Source organism: Panthera tigris, chromosome A2 (assembly GCF_018350195.1).
Source record: "Panthera tigris isolate Pti1 chromosome A2, P.tigris_Pti1_mat1.1, whole genome shotgun sequence".
NCBI classification, from domain to species: Eukaryota; Metazoa; Chordata; class Mammalia; order Carnivora; family Felidae; genus Panthera; species Panthera tigris.
Window position 1 is genome coordinate 96653191 of NC_056661.1, and position 27321 is coordinate 96680511.

Here is a 27321-nt window from a genome sequence, read left to right on the forward strand (position 1 = left end):
AATTAATTAATTTACTTTTCTAAAATGTTACTTAATTTTTATCCAGTGCCCCATCCCCACCATACTGGCCAGAAATACCTACTGTATCTAAAATATTATGGAAGAATCCTGTTCTAAGAATCCTGTTCACCATATTATGTATTTTCATAGAATGAATACTTAGGGAATTAGCCAAAGTGTGTGTGTGTGTGTGTGTGTGTGTGTGTGTGTGTGTGTGTGTGTGTGTTATATTAGTGGGGCCAAACTCCAGGGATATTTCAATCATAATATATTTTTTTAAATCTCTGAATCCTTTTAAGAACTGTTAGTGTTTCCTGGTTTGACATTCTTCTCAGGGATTAGGGATGAATTTACAAACTAGTTGAAGTCAATTTAGGATTATTTTATCACTAAATACAATTTTATGTACCATGGTCAAGTACCATCATTTTAGGAAAAGGACCTTTATTTCCTCAAAAAATTAGGATGAATAACAGCCTAGGCAAGATTAAATACTAATAAAAATCTTTGACTTGGAATTAAAAATAAAATATTTTAAGTAAGTTTTTGAGGTATGAATATTAATTTTTTTCTGAAAGTACAGCTATACAGTAGGAGAAAGCAAAGGCAGAGAGAGGTAAGCACCACCTCAATATTTAGCACATCTCCCTTTCCTCAGTTTCCAAGTTGTTCCAAGAAATGGATGAAGTTAAGGCAGAGCTTTCTGAGAATCCCAAGAAGAGAGAGATGAGTTGCAATGCCTCTAAATGCATGACTCTCAAACAGGTCAAACTGACAAGCCACAGTAAAAATAACACCCTTTTCCACAATACAATTTGTAAAAAATCTCTGGATAACACACATGTATTATGTGAAATTACACATTGCTAAAAGAGATAACTAAGCCTGTGAAAGTACAGAAGCTCTGTCTAAAGAATTCTTGTGTGTCTGTTGGCTATCTCAGTAGTTTCATCTGCCACCACAAAGGGAGCATTTTAGTGAGCTGAAAGGGAAGACTCAAAAGGCCCATCTTTGACTGTGGATAGCACTTCTTCTCCTAAAGACTAAAGAATGACCTGGCTTTTGGAAGAATGTTCTCACAGTGAGGGGGCACTCATGGACCTCTGCCATAGGTGAAAGAGAGGTTGAGACCATCTCATGACTCAGGTTTTACCACATTGCTTCCAGTCTTGAAAAAACATCCATGGGAGACCGCACCCAGTACGTTTATGAAATCTCATAAGTCCTAGTAAATTATACCAGATGCATTTGAAGAATTATTGATTTTAATTTCTTACTTCTTATTTCTTTAATGTATGGTACATATTTTGAAATTGTCTCAAAGTTCTAGCAGGGCATTTGAGCCCTTAGCCAGGGCTCTGTTACTCCAGCCCATGAAAAGGACCCCATATTGTGAGAAATACACATATCCTCCTTTTAATACTCACTCAAACTGATTCTTCAAAAAAAAAAGTGTTATTTTTTTTAAATGCTTACAAGAGGAAAAAGAGATATATTGGCAGGAAGTAAGCAATACAATAGTCTTTCAAGACCTGTAGTATTTATATGATAACTAAACATACCAATCCCAAATCAGTGAATCCATTGTAATAGATACAAATATATTTACACAGATATGAAGATAACAAGCTGGCTATATGAAATTGGGAATGTGCCTGAACAAATAGATTCATAGAAGACAAAACTATATAATCAAAGGTTAGGACTAACAATGTTCAGACATCTTTTTGAAAATGTATCTTAGCATGTTTATTCAATTTCACATTGATTTCCAAAATTTTTCAGGATCAGCCTTCAAAAAACCTATATTTGGCACATAATTTCAGTTCTCCTCATAATTGCTAGGAGTCAGGCTTATATAATAGTAATAGCTCTAAAATGACAGACCTAATTCCAGATCTATTGATTACTAACTAGCTCCTTTCATCTTGAACGAGCCTATTAGACACTGCCACAGTTCCTTCCATTTGTGAAATAAACAATAATAGTTCCTATCTGTAAAGTTAGAATCAAATAAAATCTACAAATCTATTTGAAAGTGAATTATAGGTACAGATATATATTGCACAAAAGCCATTTGTTAAGGTGAGGATTAAAAGTTAAAGCCATCTCAAGTCAGGATGTAATACAGCCAGGATCCTGACTCTATGAATATATCACCCATCACTATTTCCTTTTCTCCACATCTCTCCTAATAAAACAGATCTCACCTCCTGGCTTCTTCCATAGCTTCTTTGGTAATCACTATATTTCAAATCTTTTTAGTGACACATTGACATGTCCTTCCCCTAAAATGCTTCTCAGAGACATCCTCATTGATCCTTTAAGTCTTCTTGCACTCTATAGACTCATGCCTGCCTGCTGTCTGACACTGATGCCTCCATATTGATAAGTATGAGGACAAGAACAGCTTCCATGAATTAAAAAAAAATGGCGGGGCTTTCTTTTAAACTGTTTTAATATTGAGAAAAGTTATTGTGATGTTTTTGAACCAGTACAATTTTACCTAAGTATAATAGGGCATCTAGATTTGTAAACATATTTTTTTTTGAACAGGGTAAAGGGCTTATAACAGTGCAGGCTGAGTTCTTTCTTAAATCTTAAGCAATAAATCATCCATGATGATTTATGGTAAGAACCTTAACTAGCGCAGTGACCACAGGAAGAAAGGGAGATTATGACAGGATCAAAAGTCCTATGGAAAATGGAATCAACAGTACTGATTGTAAAAGTGTTTATTGAGGGAGGGAAAAGCCAGATATTTTCTAGGTAAATAATTTAATAAATGGTAGCACTGTTAACCCCAGTACAGAATACCCATTCCTAAGCATTCAAACTAGCAAAGCATAGACTTTCTTGGGTATGCCATTCTATGTGGAACCTCTGTGCATTTGTATAAACTGGGCCTTTTGCACTAAATGTCTTTTTTTCCCCCTTGTCAACCTAGAATTCTCTTTCGAAGTCATATGAAAAGTGTTCATCTCTTCTGGGAAACTGTCTTTGAGCCATCAGGCAGCTACAGGCTCCCTTCTCTTACTTCTTGATCTACTTCTGATACTTCTGTTAGAATACCTACATTTTATACTCTAATTATTTATAAGTCCATCTCCTGGACCTCAAGGACAAGGCTGTGTTTTACTCATCTGAATGTCCCTAGGGCAGCAACCAATACTGGAAATGTGATATAGATTCTACAGATGTTTACTGAAAACATACCAAAACATTGCTTTGGTATGAATGTGGAGATGTTAATTACACATTGAAAATATGGATCAGGAATACAGAGATGGCAGAAAGATATGGATGCAGGGTTGGTTTAGATCACTTAGAAAAACTGTGTACCCGAGTAGGGAAAGAAAAAGAATGGACAAAGGTAAAGGAGCCAGGAAATGAGAGCAAAAGCAGTCCCCAAACCCCAGGTGGAGAATCAGGAAAGAATAGTTTTATAGAAACTAAGAGAGGATGATAGTCCAGATGGAGGAAATTGTTACAGGTGTCAAGCAAAGCTGCTTCCTTCTGTATAAAATGTGGAATATAACACCTGATACACAGAATTATGTTGAGGACTAAATGGAATATGTGACAGTGCTTAAAACAATGCTAGGGACAAATTGGTGACAATAATTATTTCAAAATCAAATACAATGAAAATTGAGGTGAGAAAACCAGTCTGGCAATTAGGAAGTCGATGGAGGTGACCATTGTGGGAACAGCATCATTAGAAAGGAAGGGACAGAAGCTGAATTTCTGTGGAGTAAAAGCAATGAAAATGGGGTGAGAGAATAGAAAGCAAAAAGATACTTTCCATCTAAGAACTATACTGATGAAGGAGAGAGGAGTGTGAAGTTGGTGGCCTCAGGAGGAGGCAGACTTTTGGAAAAAATGTTTGGTTGTAGGTACATGAGAATTTTGAGCATGTACATAGCAGAGGAGAAGGACCCAATAAAGAGGGAGAGATATTAGCCCAAAGAAGGACAGAAAAGAGGGTTCGAGATGGCTGTACATTTAATGGAAAATTAAGGAAAATAATGAGAGCCCTCTCTTTCCCATACAATGGGAGATTAGGTTTCCTGATAACAGTGAGGGTGGTGGGTGGTTTTGGGGTATGAGAAGTCATAAATAGGTGAAGTGGTCATTATGAGAATGGGAAAAGAAACCGTTGAAGGGTAAGTAAAAAAATTATTAAACTGCATTAATGTCTGTCATTTCCTGTCTGCTGCTTTGGTCTTGCCCATGTGACCACAAGTATTGCCTGCCCCCATGGGATTAGCCCTTCATCACTGAGAATCCCTTTATCTTGTTGAGGAAGGGGATGAGTCCATAGATGATCTCTTATTGACCAGTTTCTTGCCCTCCCTCCACAAAGGGGGAGACCCCCTAAGCACTGAGAGCTGATCCATGCTGCCCACTGGACTGAAACAGGCAGGTGAATTTCCAAACTGTCAAGCCGAACTAAGGCTAGCATTACCAGGATTCAAAGCATGGGACACTTTTTTAAAGGTCTTTTTCAGTAAAATGGTATAAATTGATCCTAGTGTCTTGAATATGAAGCTTCTAGCTTCCCAAAGATGATGCAAAGAATCGGACTCAAGCCTTCACAAAATCATTTCTAACTTTAATTACAGGAAAGTAATTTTCATGTGCTTTGCTGTCACTAAGTCATTTCAGTTTTCAGCAAAAGCTCTGCCATAGGAGTCAAGGGTCCTCAGCTCTTCTGTCTCCTTTCTATAATAACTTCCTTATGGTCCCACTACCCACCCCTCCCAATCAGCTTCAGTCAGGAGCCCTTACAGAAGAGGCTTTTAGTCTAATCTTTTTATTTTTTTACTCGTTTTTACAGGTTTTCAATAACAATAGTATGCAACTGATCAGTTGTTCAGGAAATTGTTAAGGATGGATGAATGAAATAAGATAGGCCCATAGGGAGAATATGAGTTGCAAGGAGTAACTTCTCTATTCGATGTCCAAAAGGTCAAAAGCTCTTTCTCACATGCATCTAGACTTTGGTTCACTGCCACAAGCCTAGAAGCTCAGCCTGCTTTTCTCTCCTTTAGCTGAGGCCAACAGCCATTCTATCCCTTGGGTATCTAGGCCCTCTAATATAACTGGATATAGAACTGGTCACATTCTTCTCAGCTCTTCCCACTTAAATCCCTTCTACCCACACTCTTCATCTTTTCTTTGTTCCCATTATAGACAAAACCCTTGTATTCTTGTATTTAAGGGTGGAACTACTTAACATTAAGAGAAAAGATCAGTATAACAAGTGGGTACATTATAAATGTTAAGGTAGCTCAAGTTCTTATAGTAAAAGTATCCCCTACTCAAGGGTGAGGTGGTAACTGGAAGCCTTTGGGTTTCAGCTCTCTGCTTTGATTCTCCCAAGGCTATATGGATGCCCAAGGTCACCCAGCTAACAGGCAGAGCCGGGCCTTTATCTCAGGACTGTGAGGCTCCAAGGCCCATACTGTGCCCATATTGTGAGGCTCCAAGCTCCAATAGTTATGCTACCATGGTTCAAGCAGAGCTTAAAATTTGCCACACTATATTATTACCTTCATTTACCTGCCAGGTACTACCTATATCCACCTGACAAGTATTATTCTTGAGGATGGAAAAATTACCATAACTTTCGTGTCTTTCTTCCCCAGTATTACTTATAAACATGGTTGATAGGAGTTCAACTGGTGTGATGTGGGTCTCCTAAGCACCCTCACATAAATGTGCCTTCTGGCTTTCCAAGATGAATAGGTCTTTCATTGTCAGAGCAGTTCAGCATTATACTAGAAAAACACAGCATATCCCCAGGGGCCCTCACATTCCCTTGGTCCGACTAAGTGACCCATCTCTAAGAAAATGCACAAGTGGGCAGGGGTGGGGACAAGTTGACAGATGTTCTAACTGCCCCACAGTACCCAGAAGAACACTGGTTTGGCTTTACATATTAGTTTTCTAATTGCTACTGTAAGTTATTACACAAGTGTGTAGTTTAAAACAGTCCAGACTTACTATCTTGAAGTTCTTAGAAGTCCAACACAACTCTCATTGGGCTAAAATTACGATTTGGCAAGGAAGAGTTTGTTTTTGGCGGCTCTGGGAAAGATTCTGTTTCCTTGCCTTTTCCAGCCTCTAAAGACTGCCCCCATTCCTTGGCTAATGGCCCCTTCCTCCAGCTTCAAAGACAGCAGGGCTGCATCTTTAAATCTCTCTCTGACTCTGACTATTCTGCTTCGGTCCTCCATTTTCAAGAAAATTTTGATCACATTTGACCTACCTGGATAATCCAGGATAATCTTACTATTTAAGGCCAGCTGATTAGCAAACTGTATTCTATCTACAACCTTAATTCCCCTTTGCTATATACGCTAAAATATTTACAGGTTCTGAGAAGTACGACAAATATCTTTGGAGGCCTACCACAGTGTTTTAGGAATCATACATGAAGAGTAAGGTCCACCATTCCTGGAAGGCCAAAGACAAAATCAGGCAGTACATAAGGGAGCATTCTTGAAACAGAAGCTTGAAAACAGAGCATCTCATCAATTTTCCTTTCCCCTCCCCTTTCCCTCCTCTCCTCTCCCATATAGGATTCTATAAGGTAGTATTCCAGCTGAGAGTATACTTACAGCACATGGAAGTCCAGAGAAGAAAAGAGGTGATTCACTTGGAGATGTGCAGAGTTGTGAATTACCTAGTTGAAACCAGGGTAGATAATTTGGAGGGATCATCTTTCTCATATGTAAACTGGAGTTGCTGCCTGCCTCTCAGGTCTGCATGAGGATCCAGTGAGATAAATGCAGTGCACCTTGGAACATTGTCGTATCACAATCTGGACGCCTCATGAGTCAAAGGATGTTACTGGTATCAGATCTAAAAAAAAAAAAAGAAAAAGAAAAAGAAAGAAAGAAAGAAAGAAGGAAAGAAAGAAAGAAAGAAAGAAAAAAGATTTTTGCTTCGCCACAGTTTTCCAGAAATTTAGTTCTGAAAAGGAGATAGCAGGATTTAAATTACTGATTCATAAGCACTGAATTATAAAAGTTATTAATTGGCGACGATGTTGACCCTGGTCTTATTGATTAGCACATCTTTATTGTATTCAAGTGGATTAAAAAAAAAGTTTTCTCTGTACACTTTAGAAAAGTCCCATGGCAAAGGAAATTTGGATAATTTTTAGGAAAGGCTGCATATTGTGAAAATAGGTATTTATCATAATTCTTACTGGCAAGCAACTAAAATTAAATCATGCAGAGTTAGTAATGATGTTAAAACCCATAATATTCCTCAATTATTATAATAATATCTTACCTTTAGCAAGTATGCTGTTTCAAAGCACTTCAGTTTATATTAGTTCATTTTTAATGTGTGCATAGTTCCTGCCCTAACCTCATTTCCAGTTGGCCCATAAATTGATTTATTTATGCTACTTGGGGATTAATCAACTGTTCCAACTGTTTTTGAATTTACCTAAATAAGTAGGGCTTTCTTGATACAATTAGTCTAGATATTGTGAAGTAATATGGGATTTAGCATGACAAATGCATATTTTCCTCAGAAATATCAGACTTTTGATAGTATAGTTGGATCATTTTTAGCCTCCCTCCCCAGCCATTAGCATTTACATTATATGCATAATAGCACACTATGCTGCAGCTTCTAATGACATAAAAGTTCCACACAGTATCTGTTCTCACAGATTTAGGACTTTTGAAGACACAATAAGAATTTGCTACTATATTGCCCAAATCCCCTTGCTAAGATAGAATCAGTCCTCAAACAGGAACTTCATATGTAGTGAGCCAGAAAGGATAGTCAATTGTTCTGAACCAGCTTACCACTGACTGTGGCCACCTCTCCTAGTGTGTACCTAATGGAATGGACTTCTCTTTGGGAATCACAGGTCATCATCAGAGCTGATCTGGGTCCTTATGACAACCTGTACCATGTGCTCAGCTTTTGTTTCCTAACCCAAGAATGGTTAGTGTGATGATGCAACTCTCTTGCTCTACATCCCAAATGTTCTACCCATATTCACAAAATAGATATGTGGAACCTTTGGTACAAGCAGTTTTCCTGTAGGATTAGCACTCTAGGCTGGAGGTGAGGAGAGGAATTGGAATAGGGATGTAGGGTTAAGGCTGCTTGGTTCCTATTGGATTGAGCTGTACCAGTGAGAGGGGTGTTTTAAATCCATTTTGTCAAAAATTGCTCACTTTATGCTTAGGATTAAAACTGAAAATCGATTCTCTCCACTGTATGGGACATGGGTGCAATGCCATTAGACACTTCCATGGAAGGAGTGTCTCAGAATGCTTCTGTCTAATAGCTTCACACCCAGTGTTACAAGGTTGAAGGCTAGAAAATGGTGTTCATTACAGTGTAAAGCATTTATTTTTTAATGTTTATTCATTTATTTTTATTTTGAGAGAGAGTGTGCAAGCAGAGGAGGGATATACAGAGAGGGAGAGAGAGAATCCCAAGCAGCCTTTATACTGTCAGCGCAGAGCCCCATGTGCACCTTGAACTCCCAGACCATGAGATCATGACCTGAGCCGAAGTCAAGAGTCGGACACTTAGCTGACTGAGCTACCCAGGCGCCCTATGATGTAAAGCATTTAAATAATCACGTAAAATAACCTTTGCAAAATGAATATTAGGCTTGTTAGCAAACTATACTGCTTACCCTAAAAATTATCTTCATTTTTAAAATTCTGAATATCCTGTCATCCAAGAGACATTTAGACTACTAGATAATGTTGATAATTTCATTTCCTGCCTTGTTGCAATGACTGAATTGTTACAAGTACTGTGTGTCCAAGTTATGAACACATGTAGACACATGGATACACACACATGCATGTGCAAACAGATACAGTTTCTTGTGATAGCTTTTCCCTCAGCCATAAGTTTGTCATATGGAGAAAAATATCCAATCTTACGTAAAAATAGGATGCATAGGTAATTATTTTGAGATTTTCTTACCAGTTCCTGGCATAATTTTTTTCAAACAGTCTAAATGATTACAGCTAAAATACATTTATTTTTAACATAACTGTTTGCTTCTAGACAGTTCAGATTGAATCATTAACGATCTTTTCCCCTATTCTCCCCTATTTAAACTTACCTGATAATGGAATGTCATTTTGTTGTCTTGTTTTTTAAAAGTTTTAATAATAACACAGGAAGGTGAGAATCCTGTTGTGAAGAGTTTCAGCAAAACATCTCAGGTCAATAAGCTGATATATCTTTTCCCAGGACCTAATTTGAAAACTTGTAACAAACAGGGAAAGTAGGCCTGAGAGACACATATGAGTCACCAGCATCAGCCAGCAACCCTTGACTGGACCAAGAACGTGACTCCAGTTTCTGTTGTCCAGACCTGCCCCCCACTCAGTGCTGCTGCACTCTGCCCTTTTGTTTCTGGTGAAATGTAGGAGGCTTCCTGTCCAAACCACATGTGGCTGTAGTTCCCTAATCTCTATAGTAACAATGAAAAAGAAAAGAAAGCCAATTGACTCCACTATAGTTAACCAGGATGTTAGAAATTCTTCTGTGCTGATTAATCATCTTTCTGCTGTTGAACCTTCCTGCCTTTAATTTAAGAGATCCTGTTTGCGTTACCCTGTAAGCAAGATTTCAGACAGTGACGTCTTTTGCAATGAGACAAAAAAAAAAAAAAAAAAAAAAAAAAATGAGGTGGGACCCAAGGCGCTCATGTGAAAGTTTACTCTTTATCAGTGTAAATTTGGAGTGATGATATTTTGCCAAATTCCCTACTGATAATAGGCAATTTGAGAAAAGCATTTGTTTCATCAAAATACTATTACATACAGGATCTTTTTACAATAAACTTAAAAAAAAACTAAGTCTAAGTTTGTTGAATAAAATACTGTTTGAAGTTGATGGAATTTCATCTGGAGACTGATCATCATTTTGCTACATGGAGACTTTTTTGGTAACAGCTTAATTCACATACCATAATTCACCAATAATTCACATACCATACAATTCACTCATTTAAAGCAGACGATTCAATGGTTTTAGCATATTTAGAATTGTGCAACCATCACCACAGTCAATTTTAGAACATTTTCATCATCCAAAGAGAAACTTGCATTTTCTATAGCTGTCGCTCTCACAATTGCCTCACAACATCCCCAACCCCAGTCCTGAGTCCTTGCCAACCAGAACCTTCTATCAGTCTCTATAAATTTTCCTGTTTTGGACACTGTATAGAAAGGAATAATACAATATTTGGTCTTTTGTGACTGTCTTCTTTCATCATAATATTTTCAAAGTTCATCCATGTTGTAGCATGTATTGATTGATATTTCATTTCTTTTTATGGCCAAATAAAATTCCATTGTATGGATGTGCTACATTTTGTTTACTCATTTGTTAGTTGATGGACATTTGGGTTGTTTCCACTTTTTGACTACTAAAAATAATGACTGCTGTGAACATTCTTGTACGCTATTTTCTGTGGACATGTTTTTATTTCTCCTGGATATATAACTAGGAGTGGAATTGCTGAATCATGTGAATTTTTGTTTAATTTTTTGAGGAATTGCTGGAATGTTTTTCAAAGTGACTATAGCATTGTACATTACATAGAGAATTAATTTATTGGAATCTGACCTTGCAGGTAGTTGCTGCTTCAGTGTTCTGAATTGATACTCAGTCTAACACATCTAAGGCTATTTTTCTAGTCATGTCAACTATCAAAACGCCAATGAAATCAGAAGAATAAGGCGGAAAATAAGCCACGAAGGGTCAAAACCAATACCAAGTGGTCCACCCACTAAAATCCCTATCTATCTCTAGGAAAACCCCATAAGCTCTCACTAGTAGTCAATTTACTCTTTGTGCTATAACAGTTTCTGATTTTCTGAACCCTCGAAGATTAGAAGAAGGAAATTAGAAAATTGGTGAGAGTTTCTGGAGACCAGATTATTGATGACAATAAGAAAAGACAGTCAAATGACTCATATTGAGAAAAGAAACTGAACACAAAGCCATAAAAGAAAGCATAAGTCCTCTAAAGACTGAGAACTATCTAGTTTCAGGGGTAAGTCCCTGCATACTTCTAATTACTCTGAGATGTCACTGTGTTGTTTCATAGTGCAGTTATTGATACTTAAATGTATACTCTTCAGTAATCAAAATAAGATACAATCATATTAAGAAAAGTGTGGAAGTTTTCAATACAGTTTGAAGGATACATCCAAAATGCTGCAGTTTTTGAAAATTCACCTTTTAAAATCATAGACTCTCAAGGCTGGATATATCCTACTTAATGATCATATCCTACTTAATGTGATGTCATAGAAAAGCCTAATAGGGGACGACTGAGAACTGGTTGCAGGTTTGTAGGTTTGTGAACTTGAGCACAGAATAGTAATGTTGGGTCTTACTTTCGTCATACATGAAATGCTGGATCTGAAATGGATAATATACAGAGCTTTTTAAAAAATTTTTATTCTCTTCTATCTCTTCCTGTCAACCCTCCATAAAGAGCTAGGCATAATTTCCCAGAAGAAAATAAGAGAATAAAATACTTTGAGAACTTAGAATCTTTATGAACTCATAGACTAGAAACAGTCAATCAGGAAGCATTAAATATCTACGAAGTGTCAAGCTTTGTGATAGGATCTTGAGACAGAAAGATGAGTGAATGAAGCCTAGTTCTTTCCCTCAAAGGTATGCAAACCATTTCTCACGTACAGATCATTACAAATGACAGAAGTTATACAGAGGTAATAATGCTAACAGATCTCATTTACTGATAACTTATGTACCAGGAATTGTGCTAAGTGGTTTATACACTTTCATAATTTAATTCTCATAACTCTGGGAGGTAGACACTATTATTATTCTCAGGCACAGAGAGGTCAAGTATGTTGTCAAAGACCAAAGAGGTAATGGTTGTTCTGATTCTAGAGGGAACATGATAGGAAGAGAGCAATTCTATTTGGGGAGGGCTTAGAATTTCAGTTTATTTAGTTCTTTCTTTTCCTAAGCCCTTCTGGCAGCACTATGCTGGAAGTATAGGATAAGGATGTATTCTACTATTGTGTAAAAGTTCAGCTGAGGTAATAAAAAATACCTTAGCTGTTTGAAGCAAAAAAATTAATATAGTAAATTAGAAAATAATTAATAGAGGGAATGAAGTATTTATAAAATTGTTACAGGAGTTGCAGAAGCTGGCTCTAGGCTGAGCCTCCAAGAATGACTCCTAGAACCACACAGGAGAGCTGGCCTGCCAAGAAAATTATGACCTTTGGGAGGGAATTCAAGAGCCAACTCCCAATTCCAGAATCACTCTTGCCTTTGCTGTGATCTGGGTCCAAGAGCCTACTGCTGCCACTAATGGCTCCAGAGTCATGCATCTCTTGCTAAATCTGCACCCACAAAATGAGTGTCTCACACACTAGACCTCTTCGCTCATAGGTTAAATCAGTTCTGAATGCAAGTGTCATTTGAGAGCATCTGATTGGCAGGATGCAAAGTCACATATGGAATCCTTACTTCAAACGCATCTGGAATTTTTGTCCAGCTTCTGTCTCTTAGAAGGAGGTTGAAACGGATGTTTAACAGCCAATCTAGCATATCCACAATAGCCCAGAAAGAATTCCTGGACAAGCTCAACAGTCTTCACTAGTATTTCATTCTGATATTTTAAAAGTCCTTGTGGTTTGCTCCACCATTCTTGATAGACCATCCCAGGTTTCAAAATGCATTTCTTTTGAAACTTGTGGTCTCGTTACAACTCCAATTATTTTGTTTTATCTTTTCCTAAATATAAGTGAACAAACAAGAAACATTTAAATAAAAGTATCTATTTGTTGTTTCATCCTCTAAATTCAACTTTCTTTTTGAAAGAGTAAGCATTTTTTTAATGTTCTTTTTTTTTCTTTCCCCACAAGCTGTCATTTTGTCCATAGAGCTGTTATTCGTATCTGAATCTAGTAAGTTGCCTGAATTTTTATGATGTCCTAAGTTTGGGGAAAAACAGATAGGAGAAAGTTTCAGGTTTCTTAGGCTCCTTTTCTGTACAGAAGGACATTCCCATAGTACTGACACTAACCTTTCTAATCCATCCTCAGGACCCTCACTGCGATGCCTGGTGTTCATTGGGGTTACAGATCCCATTATCAGTGCCCCCCAACCTCTAGATATCATCAAGATCTTTCATTACTCAACCCATATTCCTGTGTTTTATTCCTGTGGTTTTACCCAGACCACAAGCACACATCTCTGATAAGCAAAAAAATGTACTAACATACACAAGGTAGATGCACCACCTAGGGATGCTTGTCTTTCTGGAGTTCCTGAATTGATGTCTCAATAGTGCATGTGAAATAAGACAAGGGTCCCCCAAATCCAATTAAATATTGATGAAGCACTACAATTTATTTTGGACTTCCAAATTTTTAATGAAGTGCCTTCAAAAATTAAAAAAAGCAAAATATATTCTGTAGGAAGTGTTAATCATAGACTGTGATTAAGCATAAGATAAGCGTAAGACTATGCTTATACATAGTCTCGAAAATTTGGAAAGATTATTACATTAAAAGGCAGAAAACCTGAAACTTGTGATAAACAATATACTTTTCAGCAATACCGTCTTTACTTCTTATTTTGTTAATTTTTTTCCTGTTTTTTTAAAACTTGTGTCATTTGATGACAATACCCTCTCATGCTCCTCATACCCGATCTCTGCTCATACGCAGGAAGGTAATGAGGCAGCAAATATGCTATTTTTCCATAGCTTATTTCTTGTTTTCTAGCTTTATGGGGCAATTTTAAGTACGTGTGCTTCCAGCCAGAGTCACTATTTGCTTCTGATCTTTTCTAAATGCCAGCTACCAAAAAAGAAAGTAAATTAAAAGACTCCTGTGCCATTTTCATCAGCCTTAAAAAACATGTTTCACTATCTTCCCAGGCTCTGGATGCTAAGAAAATTTGGTGCCTTACGAAACAGACCAAGATTGCATGCTAACCAAATGTTCACGTGATTGAACATATCATTAAAGTACTTACGAACTTGGTTCTAATCCCCATTATGAATGAAATTAAGCTGCATAAATAAAATTACACATACATGTATGTGTGAATCTGTGTGTGTGTGTGTGTGTGTGTGTGTGTGTGTGTGTGTGTGTGTTACCTGGCCAATATCATTCAGTAACAAAAAAGATTTGGAATTTCTTCCTAACAGCAAGGAGGCTAACTGGTTGACATGATGGGTTTCAGTCCTGATCTCACATAACCTGGCTCATGTGACCCTGGGAAAACTCCTTATTCCTGTAGGATCTACAATTTTACATGTATAACAAAAGAATTAAACTACATGCTAAGGTTCTACGTGTCTATAACTGAATATGGCAGAACACCTTTAACTCAAAAAGTATTTGAAGGGTCCCTTAGAGGAGTCTACCTGAAATGCAGGTATATCTATAATGCGGTCCCTAACTGCTTGACTTGATGCTGTGTACTTCCAGTCTCTTAAAAAGCTCTTTCCGTTCAATAGGGCTACAAATAGTATCCAAAATTCTTATAGTTTGAAATCCATAAAAGAAAACATAATTTTGAGAACACTGAGAAATGTACAATTCTTAACTAAATTCCACCTCGTTGTTGCATTTCTGAAATATCTAAAATAGTCATTCATAATCACAAGGGCTCCTCTCCTCATTACATTCATTTGGGATTTTGAGAAACAAAGTAACATACTGAGTTACCTCAGTCATAATTTCCCACCATACGATTTCAGTTTTGTACAGCTAATTTTCAGTGTTTTTCAGGAAATGTATTTCTTGAAAAATTTAGAAAATGTGTTTAATCTTAAAACCTATTATCATCTTAAAACCTCTTCTAAGTTACGCCATCTTGATAAATTGGAGTAAAGTGCTTCTGACATTAGTTTAATAGTATCAGCTATTTCCTATTTATAGTTCTCCTAGAATTTAATCCTTTCTTTAGGATGATTCAATGATTCTTTTCTTTCACATAATCATGGTGTTAGTAGCAAACAACATACATTGTATACTAAACAGCATCATTTGTTTTTAAGGAACATTTACATAATGGTTGCCATATGGGTATTGAAAACAAGATGGGTAATGTAAGCCTATTATGTTGCTTAAAATATATTATGAGCATAACTAAAGGAAATATTGAGCCAATTTGTCACAGTTGTTTATTCTAAAGTAAAGAAAAAAAAGCCTTTGTTTTATAATAAACAGATGCCCATATCAGCATTGGAATTTCAATTACTTTGCTACTCCTTTTTCAGATAGCCTAATTTATTCATTGGAGTTTTATCAATTAGATATTTTCCAAAGAATGATTTAATTCATAAATTCACTGAGTGACTGTTAAAATGTTCACAATGATGGATGTGAACATAATACAAAGATTTCCCATAGTACATTGCTTATTTCAGAGTTGAGCAGATTCTTTCTCACAAGGGCTACATGTATTTTATATTTATGGCTTACTTGAATTTCTGAGGCATTCTGGACACTTATTTATTCAACACATATTTTCTGAGCATCTACTATGTGCCAGACATTCTTTTCTAAAACTTTTTTTATGTTTATTTATTTTTGAGAGAGAGAGACAGAGTGTGAGTGGGGGAGGGGCAGAGAGAGAGGGAGACACAGAATCCGAAGCAGCTCCAGTCTCTGAGCTGTCAACACAGAGCCCATCACAGGGCTCGAACTCACGAACTGTGAGATCATGACCTGAGCCAAAGTCAGATGCTTAACTGACTGAGCCACCCAGGCGCCCCCAGACATTTTTTGAGGTACTAGAGAATCAATAAATAAAAGGCGGAAAGCCCTTGCTTTCATGGAGGTATAATTCTAATGGGGAATACAAACAATCTACAAAGTAAGTAAAATATATTCTATTTTAGAAAGTGACAAGTGTATAGGAAAAAATAAAGATGGGGAATATGGAATGTAAGTAGAGATAGCTATTGTAAAATGAATATTTGTGTCCTCCCAAAATTCAAATGTTGAATCCCTCACCTCCAGTGTGACAGTAGGTAGGGTCTTTGGGAGGTAATTAAGTTTAGACGAGATCATAAGGATGGTACCTTCATGATGACATTAGTGTCATTGTAAAAAGAGGAAGACACAGGAGGGCTCACTGTCTCTCCACATGCACATACCAAGGAAGAGCCATGTGAGTACTCAGGGAGAAGGAAGTTTTCTACAAGCCAGGAAGAAGAGCCTCACACTGATGGCACCTTGATGTTGAACTTCCAATCTCCAGTACTGTGAGGAATAAATTCCTGGTTTTTAAGTTACCCAGTCTATGGTATCTTGTTATGACAGCCTGAGCTGACTAACACAATGGCAACATTTGAAGGTTTAGATAGAGTATCCAGGAAAGTAAAGATGTGAAGGAAGTGAGTAAGTAAACAATGCAGATATTGGAGAAATAGCATTTCAGGCAGAGGGAACAGCAAGTGCAAAGGCCTGAAGGGAAAGAGGATGAATTGGAGAAATAATAGAGAAGGCAGTGGGATATGAAGTTAGAAAAGTAGTCATGAAAGGCCTTGTAGCTCATAGTAGCTATTTTGGTTTTTATTTTGAAATGGAAAACCATTAGCACTAATCAGAGAAAGGAGAGAGATAATCTGGATAGTTTTAACTATATACATCTTGCTGCCATGTTGAGAATCAAGAGCAGTAAACCAAAGTCAGAAGCAGGAAGACCAATTTGGAATCTATTAACATCATAGAGGTGTGAAATAATAGTGGCTTAAGCCAAGCTAATGGCATTTGGGAAGGTAAGAACTGCTGGGCATCTTAGAACATTTTGAAGGTAGAGATGACAGGATTGCCTCCGGCTTATGCAAAAAGAAATTGTATAGAGAGCAAAGATTAGAATCGAGTATGTTCAAGGAAGTATGGAAGGAGAGAAATTGTAGGTAGTAAGCATAGATTCCTTTTCCAAAGAGTTCTTCTATAAAAGGGAGCACAATACGGGGTAGTATGTGGAGAGGAAAGGTGATTGTAGAGAGTAAAATAAGTAAAGTAAGTAAAAATAAGTAATCATTTATTTGTAATCTGGTAGGAATAAGCCAATAGAGAGTGAAAAGTTGATGGTCCCTCAGGAAAAGCATGATCAGTGAATTGGCGAAAGAGGATAGACGGTAGAGGCTAGCCACAGCTACAGATAGGGACAGTTCCCTCTATAGCATCTGGACAGAAGATAAAGTTAATAAGCATAGATGCAGATGAATAGGTAGATGGGATGGTGGGAGTTTTTGGAAATTTGCTTCAAATTTGGGGGAGGGTAATGTAAAACAAGATTGTCCATTGAGATGAGGATGAGGAATGAGATATGAAGTTAAGGTAAAGAAAAAAGTATAAAATAGTCATCTGGAAGAAGGGGAGAGAGGACAGGCCAATTATGATTAACTGGACTATAAGATTTGCCATTTTTGCATGAGTAAGACTATGTAGTAGTAATGCAACCATTTGCATGATTAAAATCTCATTTAAGCACACAAATACTTCAATTTAGGGTCAGATTTTTCCCACTGTGGCCCTGTATTTAGATTAGCACATACATTGTTAATTATACCAAGAGGTGAAGTTGTATTTTTGTGTGTGCAGTCAACTTTACATATCTCTATTTGTATATGCCAAGAAAGAGGTATTAATATCACAAAGTACAGATTGCTAATATTATGAAGTAATCTAGGCGATTTCTCTCATTTTACTGATGAGGAAACTAAACCACAGGATGATTAATTAACTGTTCCGAAATCTTATATACAGTTGTTAGTTCAGGCAAAACCAGGGCACAGTTCTTCCAACTCCTAATTCAGTGCCTCTTCTCCAAGCATTTATATGCTGGTTTATGTATAAAAAGTGGAAGGCTACATCTATGCACATATTGTTTATATTTCAAAAGAAGGCAATTAAAACAACAAACTAAAACCTAACAAAAGTGATTATCTGTAAGTGTATGGAAAAAACAGGATATAGAAGACAGAATTGAAGCTAGACTTCTTAAAATGTGCCTGGTTTTATAGTTTGCCTTTCAAACCATGTATATATTTTATATTAAATAATTAAAACATTAAAAATCAGAAAGAATGAATACATCTAATTCTTTGCTAATTTGTTTATATAACCATATAGATAATTATTTCAAGTGACTCCAAAACATAGTATTTTGACAATAAATCCTTTTTTTTTACTGTAAATTCTTAATCATTATAGCCTAAGGACAAAATGAATTGCAAAAGTGATCTGAAACTGCACCCAATTAGTTGTAATAATGTTTTTGTTATTTTGAAGCTATTATAGGCATATTATAGGACTGAACAAATAAGTATATTAATATGATTAAGAACCATGACTATCAGTGAAAAAGAAACACAAGTCTGAAATAAGGAAGTTAAGTAATATCCCATAAGTTTAACTTAAATTGAAAATATCAGTATTCTTGGGGTGCCTGGGTGGCTCAGTCAGTTAAGTGTCCAACTTTGGCTCAAGTCATGATCTCATGGTTTGTGAGTTCAAGCCCCACATCAGGCTTACTGCTGTCAGGACAGAGCCCACTTTGGATCCTCTGTCTCCCTCTCTTTTGCCCCCCCCCCCACTCTGCTCTCACTCAAAAAAAAATCAACATTTAAAATATTTTAAAAAAAGAAAATATCAATACTCTTTATCTTTTCTAAAAATGCCTAATTCCTAGGTGTGTCCAAGGAAAAACCTTACAACACTGATAATTGAGGATTGAGTATCCCCAGTGGCCAGATTATGATCTTTAAATACTATTTTCCACCCATACTCCCCCAAAATATCAAAGCTCCTTGGGAAAATGGGTGAATCTAGGTTAAGGGCTAGAAATGTATAAAGCAAGCCTAGGACATTTAGATGTGCCCCCAAAGCAAGAAATTTCTTTTCAAAAGACTGGAGTTGCTTCAAAAGGACAGAAGAGTCTATTTGAGTGCATCAAAAGAGTCTATTGAGTTCCTGCAATAGACTGAAATACATTAATATGAAAATCCACAAGTTCATAATGATATAAGTACCACACACACAATGGTCACCATTAGAGGTTTCTTGGAAACCAACTCATTATTCTAAAAAATAACAAAGGCACAGCATCAAGCCAGACTTGGCTGTATAAAATCTATTTCAGTGTAATCAATTAGTCTGAAAAGGGAGAGTTCTTTAAAGAATTCCAGTTAATAAATGCAAAGGGAATGACAGAATTAGAATGTCACAGTTTTGCAATCCCTAATGAAATAATGAATCTATATATATAGATCTAAAACAATTAGTGAGAAGTTGTTGGAGAAGTTTATAATGGATGCATCATGTTGACATCATCTGGATCCATCTGGATCTTAATATCACATAAACAGAACAACCAAGGCATTTTACCAGGAAGTACATGGCATCCCTTATGCAACGTTCTTGTCAAAAATTTTTAATTAAGCCTATATATCTATCATTTTACAATAAATATAAGGAAATGAAGAACAAGATAAACTGCATATCAGAAACCAATCAGCTGAATTCTGTTTGAGGGAAATTCTACAGTACGAATGACTGAGTTTCTTCAATAAATAAATGGCATTTAAAAAAAAGAGAGGAAACACTGTTATATATTTAAAAAAAGAAACTGAAAGATATAGTGAACCAAATATAATATGTGGAACTTAAGATCTTAATTCAAACAAACCAACCCTAAACAGATATTTTTGAGAAAATTCAGCAAACTTAAACAAGCACTGGGTATTAGGTGATGTTAGTAGCTTAACCCAGGTATGTTTTATGACAAAGTCCTTATTTGTTAAGCATAGATACCAAAGTATTTGTGGAGTTTATTATATTGCTTTGGGCTTACTTTAATATTCTCAGTCTTCACACCCACATAAAAGTGCATATAAATAATAGTACAGGGGTAGCAAATGAAACAAGATGAGAAAAATGTTGGTAATTGTTGAAACTAAGTGATTTAGTTACTGGTTCATTATACCATTCTCTCCTTACTCTTGCATGTTTAAAATTTTTATGTGAAGAAACCTATTTTTTTTTAAAAGAAGAAATATAGCAACAGCGAACTTCGTTGTTCATAAATTCTGAGCTCGTGTATATTTATCCACTTAGGATAATTGCTTAGAAGTGTAATTGCGTATTTCAAGTTTTGACATATGTTTCTAATTTATGTTCTGAAAAAAATTATCAGTTTACATATTCCCTCCAACAATACATGAGAAAGTCAATTTCCTTTCTCTTGACAATCTGAGTTTGATCAGTCCTTTAATATTTGCTAGTCAGAAAGGTGGAAATATCTTATTATTGTATTTGCTTGTGTTCACAAGATTACTAATAAGGCGCTATACATATCCACTGACCATTTATATTCATTCTTTGGTGAAGGGCCTGTTTATATATATTTTTGCCTGCATTTCTTTTCAGGAGTCATATGTTCTCTTTTCAATTTTAAGAGTGATCTGTGAGGTGGCTCAGTCAGTGAAGTGTCCCACTCTTGAGTTCAGCCCAGGTCATGATCTCACAGTCATGAGATCATACCCTGCATCAGAGCTCTGCCTGGGCATGGAGCCTGCTTAAGATTCTCTCTCTCCCTCTCCTCCTGCCCCTTCCTGACGTATGCTTACTCGTGCTGTCTCTCTCAAAAAAAAAAAAAAAAAAAAAAAAAAAAGAGTGCTTTGTATACTACAAATACTCTTTTTTTCCTGTCACCTTAATTGCAGGAATTTTATTTTGATCAGTCTTGTTTATGCTGTTTTTTGGAATGTAAAAATTTTCTATTTGTTTTCTGTATTCAGCATCTTAAATCTTTAGTTACATACCTTTCTGGCTTTTATTCTAGGCTAAGAAAAATCTTTACCTTTCAAGATTATAAAAGTATCACTTTTTTTTTCTTCTGGTTCTTTAATAATTTTAACATTTTTTTAAAATGTTGTTTATTTATTTTCATAGAGAGAGAGCACATGCATAGGGGAGGGGCCAAGAGAGAGGAAGAGAGACAGAATCCCAAGCAGGCTCCATGCCATCAGCACAGAGCCTGATGTGGGGCTCAAACTCAAGAACTGTGAGATCATGACCTGAGCTGAGATCAAGAGTTGGATGCTTAACCAACTGAGTCACCCAGGTGCCCCCAACAATTTTAACGTTTCATCTTTCTCAATATGGAATTTGTCTTTTTAAGGACTGTAGTAATGTTCTAGCTTGATTTTTTTCTTTTTCAATTATCCCCAAACTGTTTATTTAATAATCCATCTTTTTTTCCTACCCATTTTAATGCTACTTTTACCATATGCTTATTTCTCATATACACCTGGTCCTATTTCCTGATGCTTGTCTACTTCATTGATCTATTTAACAATTTATGCATCAGATTGACACTTTTAATTACTCTGGCTTTATTACATGTTTTAAAATGTAGTAGATCAGAGTAACTTGGAACTTTCTCTTTTAATTTCTGATTATTCTCACATATTTTGTCTATATGAACATTGGAATAAACTTGTCATAGTTAAAAAACAAAGTTTCGTTGGGATTCATATTGTCATTGTACTAAAAAGCATAGACTGAGTTAGAGAAACTGACAATGTTATAATAATGGATCTTTTTATCCAATAATGAAAATGCAAGATGAGTCCCTTTGTAGTTAAATCTTCTTTTCATATCTTCAGTAGAGTCTTAAAGTTTCTTTATAATTGTCCTTGATATTTCTTGCTAAGTTTATCCCTTGGTAATCATACTCCACATTGCTCTTGTAAATGGCACCTTGTTCTTTAATATTTTTATATATAATAAACTGCACTTGAAGTTTACAACTTAAGAAGTTTTGATGTTTGTGTACTGCTATGAATCTAACATCACAATCAATATAGTGAACATCTTTATCACCCCAAAAGTTTTCTTGTGCCTCTTTGTACTACTACCTTCCTCACCCTACATCCTACACCCCTTCCCAGGTAACCAGTAATCTTAGCTTTCTGTCACTATCAGTGAGTTTGCATTTTCTCAAATTTTAGGTAAATGAAATAATACAGTGTATATACTCTTTTTTACCTCACTTCTTTCACTCAGCATCACTACTTTTGGGATTTATCTGTGTTATTAGTTGCATCAATATTTCCTTCCCTTTTCTATCATATGGGTATATGAGTAACTTTTCTATCATATGAGTACTTTTCTATCATATGGATATACTATAGTTTGTTTATCTATTCATCTGTAGATGGACATTTAAGTTGTTTCCTCTTTTGGCTATTACAAATAAAACTACTATAAACAGGAGTGCCAGGTGGCTCAGTCGATTAAATATCCGACTTCAGCTCAGGTCATGATCTCGTGGTTTGTGAGTTCGAGCCCTACCTTGGGCTCTGTGGTGACAGCTCAGAGCCTGGAGCCTCCTTCGGATTCTGTGTCTCCCCCTTTCTCTGCTCCTCCTCCGCTCATGCTGTCTCTCACTCTCACTCTATATAAATTTTTATATAAATAAATATAAAAATAAAAACCATTATAAACAATCTTACAGTAGTCTTTGTATGGGCACATGCTTTCATTTTTCTTGGAGAAATACCAAGGAATGCAATGGCTGGCTCATGTGTAGGTGTATATATGACTTTTAAGAAACTGCCCAACTGTTTTCCAATGTAGTGCCATTTTGTGTTCCTACTCAGCAGTATATGAGAGTTCCAGTTCTTCCATATCCTCACCGATACTTGCTATATGTAAATGATGAGTCACGGGAATCTACCCCCCAAACCAAGAGCACACTGTATACACTGTTGTTAGCCAACTTGATAATAAATTATACTGAAAAAATAAAGCGATTTTAATAATTATGTGATGGTTTGTCATGTTTTAAATTGCATTTCTTTGTTGACTTATGCTATGGAACATCTTTTCATGTACCCATTTGACATCTGTTTATCTTAGTGTCCGTTCAAATCTTTTCCACACTTTTGAGGAGTTGTTTATTATTGGAGTTTTGAGAGTTCTTTGTGTATTCTGGATGTCTTTTTTTCAGATATATGATTTACAAATATTTTCTCCCAGTCTGTGGCTTATGTTTTCATTCTCTTTACAGTGTCTTCTGGGGAGCAGAATATTTTAAATTTTGCTCGTACATAATCTATCGAATTATTTTTTTATGGGTCATGGTTCTGATTTTCATATCTAAGAAAATTTTCCTAACCTGGTGATTTTCAACCAGATATCTTTTGCTTCCCAGGCGATATTTGGCAAGTCTGAATACAGTTTTTGGTGGTTACAACTGGGAAGGAACTACTAGCTTCTAATGGGGAGAGGCCAGGCATGCTGCTAAACTTCCTAAATGCACAGGACATCCCTCCACAACAAAAAATTATCTGGCTCCAAATGTCAGTAGCATTGGGTTTAAAAAAACCCTGGTCTGTCCCAAAGTCAAAAAGATTTTCCCTTTGTTTTCTTCGTGAATGTCTCTAATTTTAGATATTACATTTAGGTCCAGGACCTATTTTAAGTTGCTTTTTTGTGTATGTTATGAGGTATGGATCACTGTTTGTTTATTGTTGTCTTGCATATGGATGTTCAATTGTTCTAGCATAATTTGTTGAAAAGACTATTCTTCTTGCATTGAATTGCATCCTTCTCAAAAATCAGTTGTCGATATACATATGGTTTTATTTCTGAATGCTCTATCCTGTTCCATTGATCCTTTTGTCAATTTTTATTCCGATATCACAGTTGATACTGATTACTATAGACTTATTTCTAAGTTTTGAAATTAGTGTTAGTCCTCTAAATACGATGTTATTTTTCAGTGATGTTTAATTAGACTATTCTAGGTCCTTTGCATTTCCATGTAAATTTTAGAAACAGTTTATCAATTTCTACAAAAAGAAAAAAGTCTGCTTGGATTTTGATTGTAATTGAATTTAATCTATGGAAAATTTAGGAAAAATGACAAAAATACTGAGTCTTCTGACTCAGGGTATAATGCTTCATTTATTTAGTTTTTCTCTAATCTTCTCATGAATGTTTCATAGATTTCAGTGTACAGGTTTTGCATATCTTTTGTAAAATTTACTCCCAAGATTCATATTTTGGTGCTATTGAAAATGATATTGATATATAATTTCAATTTATGTTTATGGCTGACATACAGAAATGCAGCCGACTTTTTGAATACAGACTGGATGGCTTAAACAATAGAAATATATTTTCTCACAACTCTGGAGGCCAGAAGTCCAAGATCAAAGTATTAGCAGGATTGGTTTTCTCTGAGACTTCTTTGTTAGGCTTTCAGATCACTATCTTCTCCTATCTTCATATGGTCTTTCTTCTGTATAGGTCTGTATCCTAGGCTTCTCTTCTAATAAGGAAACCAGTCCTATTGGATTATGGCCCACCCTAATGAACTACATTTAACTTATTCTTTTAAAGACCTTAACTCCAAATACATCACATTCTGAGGTACTATGGATTAGCACTCCAACATATAAATTTGAGGGAAACACAATTTAGTCCATAACATTAAGTTAGCTAGAGGATTTCTGTTTTATTATTTTGGAGTTCCTACCTAATTGCTCTTGGCCTTCCCTAAATACTTTTGTTTGGGTTTGGGGTTTTCCATTATTTTCTTTCTTTCTTCCTTTCTTCCTTCCTTTCATTCTTTCTTTCTTTCTTTTCCTTTTTTTTCTTTACTTTACCATTGTATTAATACCTTTAATGTGTCTAGAATTCTTTATTACAATAAAGTAATACTTTTAGGCACATTTCATTTTTCTTAAACCTCAAATTCAATGTTTTGTTACAATGTTGGCACTCATACTTTATTTTTTGCACCTCACATTTGCATGCTATATATTTTTCTCATCCTTTTACTTTAGATTTTTTAAGTCACTGTGTTTTAGGTGAGTTTCCTACAGACCACATAGATTTTTTTTTTCCTTTTTTTATTTTCCTTTTCCAAACTCAATCTTACTCTTTTAATTAATTAGTTTATCCTGTTTTTATTTGTTGTTATGACAAACATATTTAGTTTTACTTCTGTCATCTCATAAATTTTCAGTTTTTTATGGGTTTATTATTTTCTTTGTGTTATTATCTCTTATCAGATAGTTACTGTGCAGTTGTCACTGCTTCCGTTGTTTGTTTTCTATTCCTACCTGAGCAATTTTGGAAGATATTCAAGCAGTTTTCAGATCCATTTGTAGTTACCTTTTGCTGAGCTAAGAATAATCACTAAACTATCTAACATGGAAACATGCCTCTTCACAGTCATTATTTTTCACAGAAACCTTTTTGTTGTTGTTTAACTGCCCCTGTTTTTGTCTTGTGTTCATGATAATCAAGGGCCTGTAGTAAATGCTTATTCTATTATTATTATTATTATTATTATTATTATAGCTTTTTGGACTGTGCATTGGAACTTTTCTTTCAACATCTGGTTTTGATGACAAAGCATCATTCAAGGGCATTTTACACACTTCCCATAAAAGGATAAGTTTTGCCTTGCTTTATTTTCATCTCCTAAAATACAGACAACATTTTTTCTTCACAAAAGAATTTCAAGGACCTTATTATTCTAAGGTGATTATGGCTTGTCCCAAAATGAATAATAACCATCATGGTCTATCTCTAGATATAAGGGTTACATTAAAAATAAATATATTCTATATGGTTGCTATCCTGACAAATATTTTTATCAAGCATCTGCACTATGATGAATATGGCTCCTAATATAATTTATCTTAAGAAACTTGTTTCAGCAGATCAACTTATTGTTTACGTAGTGAACAGAAATGATGGCCTTGGCTGAACACTCTTTAATTTCCATACAAACGCTCCACTTTCTAAGCAGACTACTAATTTCCTGGTTCAATTCTCTGTCAGAATCTAACTTTCAAAGAATAGCATGTGCTCTTGGTAGAGATAGTAGGGCTATTATCCTTTTAGGTAGCTTCAGCAATTGTCCTCAAAGCGCCCCCAAAGGCTGAAGGAGAAAGAATGTAGCAGAATTTAAGATTTTAAAGTTAGCTTTTCAGCCAAAAATAAGTTGAATAAATTAGCAAAGAAGTGTTTGAGAAAGTCTTTATTTGACAAAGTAGAAGTATTCTGTCTTCTCTCTCGTATATACCATGACTTAGAAAATACATTTATATTATAAGACATTCCTTAGTGCATCCAGATAAATTGATATCAGAAAGGGCACTTAGAAAAATAGATATCAGAGTTGGCTCTCTTTTTGCTTTACCAAGCTTTATTTCCCACAGGCACATCAACAATGTGAACTAAATGGTATCATTCCACAATTCACCTCTCAGTGCTTATGTCGAGTGGTGACAATCCTGAGTTTAGCCACCTTGAATAATAGGTTGGAAAGAATATAAAGAGGAGTTGGGAGCTGATAAATAGACTCAATTCTTCTATTTCTTAGATGGATGAGCTAAAAAACAAATCAAGCTAATCTGAGACTTTACTTGGGAGCTATGTTAGTTCTAAGTTAAAACTGCCACTGAATAATGCCTTGCCTAAAAATGAAGTCTTACAGTCAATCCTTTAGGATATGTCTCATTCAAAGGTGCTGCATCCATGATATTTGTGCTAGGTTGTCACTGTGATTGATTTGTGAACTTGTTCTCTTTTACCTCTAGAAACTTTGAGAATTGTCTAAAAGATTTCTTAAGGTCAAGATTATATTGAGAGATATTATTCCATGCATATAAATCCCATGGAAAAAAGGACAAAGTAAAGAGTTATCAAGACATAAACACAGAGTGAGATTATAGAAAGAAATATTAAGTGAAATAAATGTAAAAAAAAAAAAGGTGAGTGAATGGGAATCATCTTTAAAAAGAAGTGCTGGTATGCTGAGGAAAGATAGAAGTGAAAGGACTAGAGAGCTTACCCAAACAAGGAATGGTTATAAACTCCTTTACACCATAAATAGAAACATACTTAAATCCTTGACTGTTGTAGACTCTAGGTCTGGAGTCCAGCAAGAGAGCGGGATGCAGGATTAAAATGTGAGAGAGGCTAATGTCTGGGAGGAGACCACAGCCCCGAGTAAGGGTCCTTGCTCCATTTTTACTAGGGTCAGAAAGCTTACAAGTGTGATGGACATGCACAAAGAGACAATGAAACCATGAACATTAACTCATGGGCTGGAGAAAAGGGGGTTTTGAAGATATAAGGTGTTAGGGATTTGGGTCAATACAAAACAAAACTCTGGTGCTGGGTGGAAGGTTGTTTACAGCAAACATGAGGTGCCACCTCTGTTTATCTGAATTGGTCTAGGGGCAAAAAAGAGCATGCTACCCCA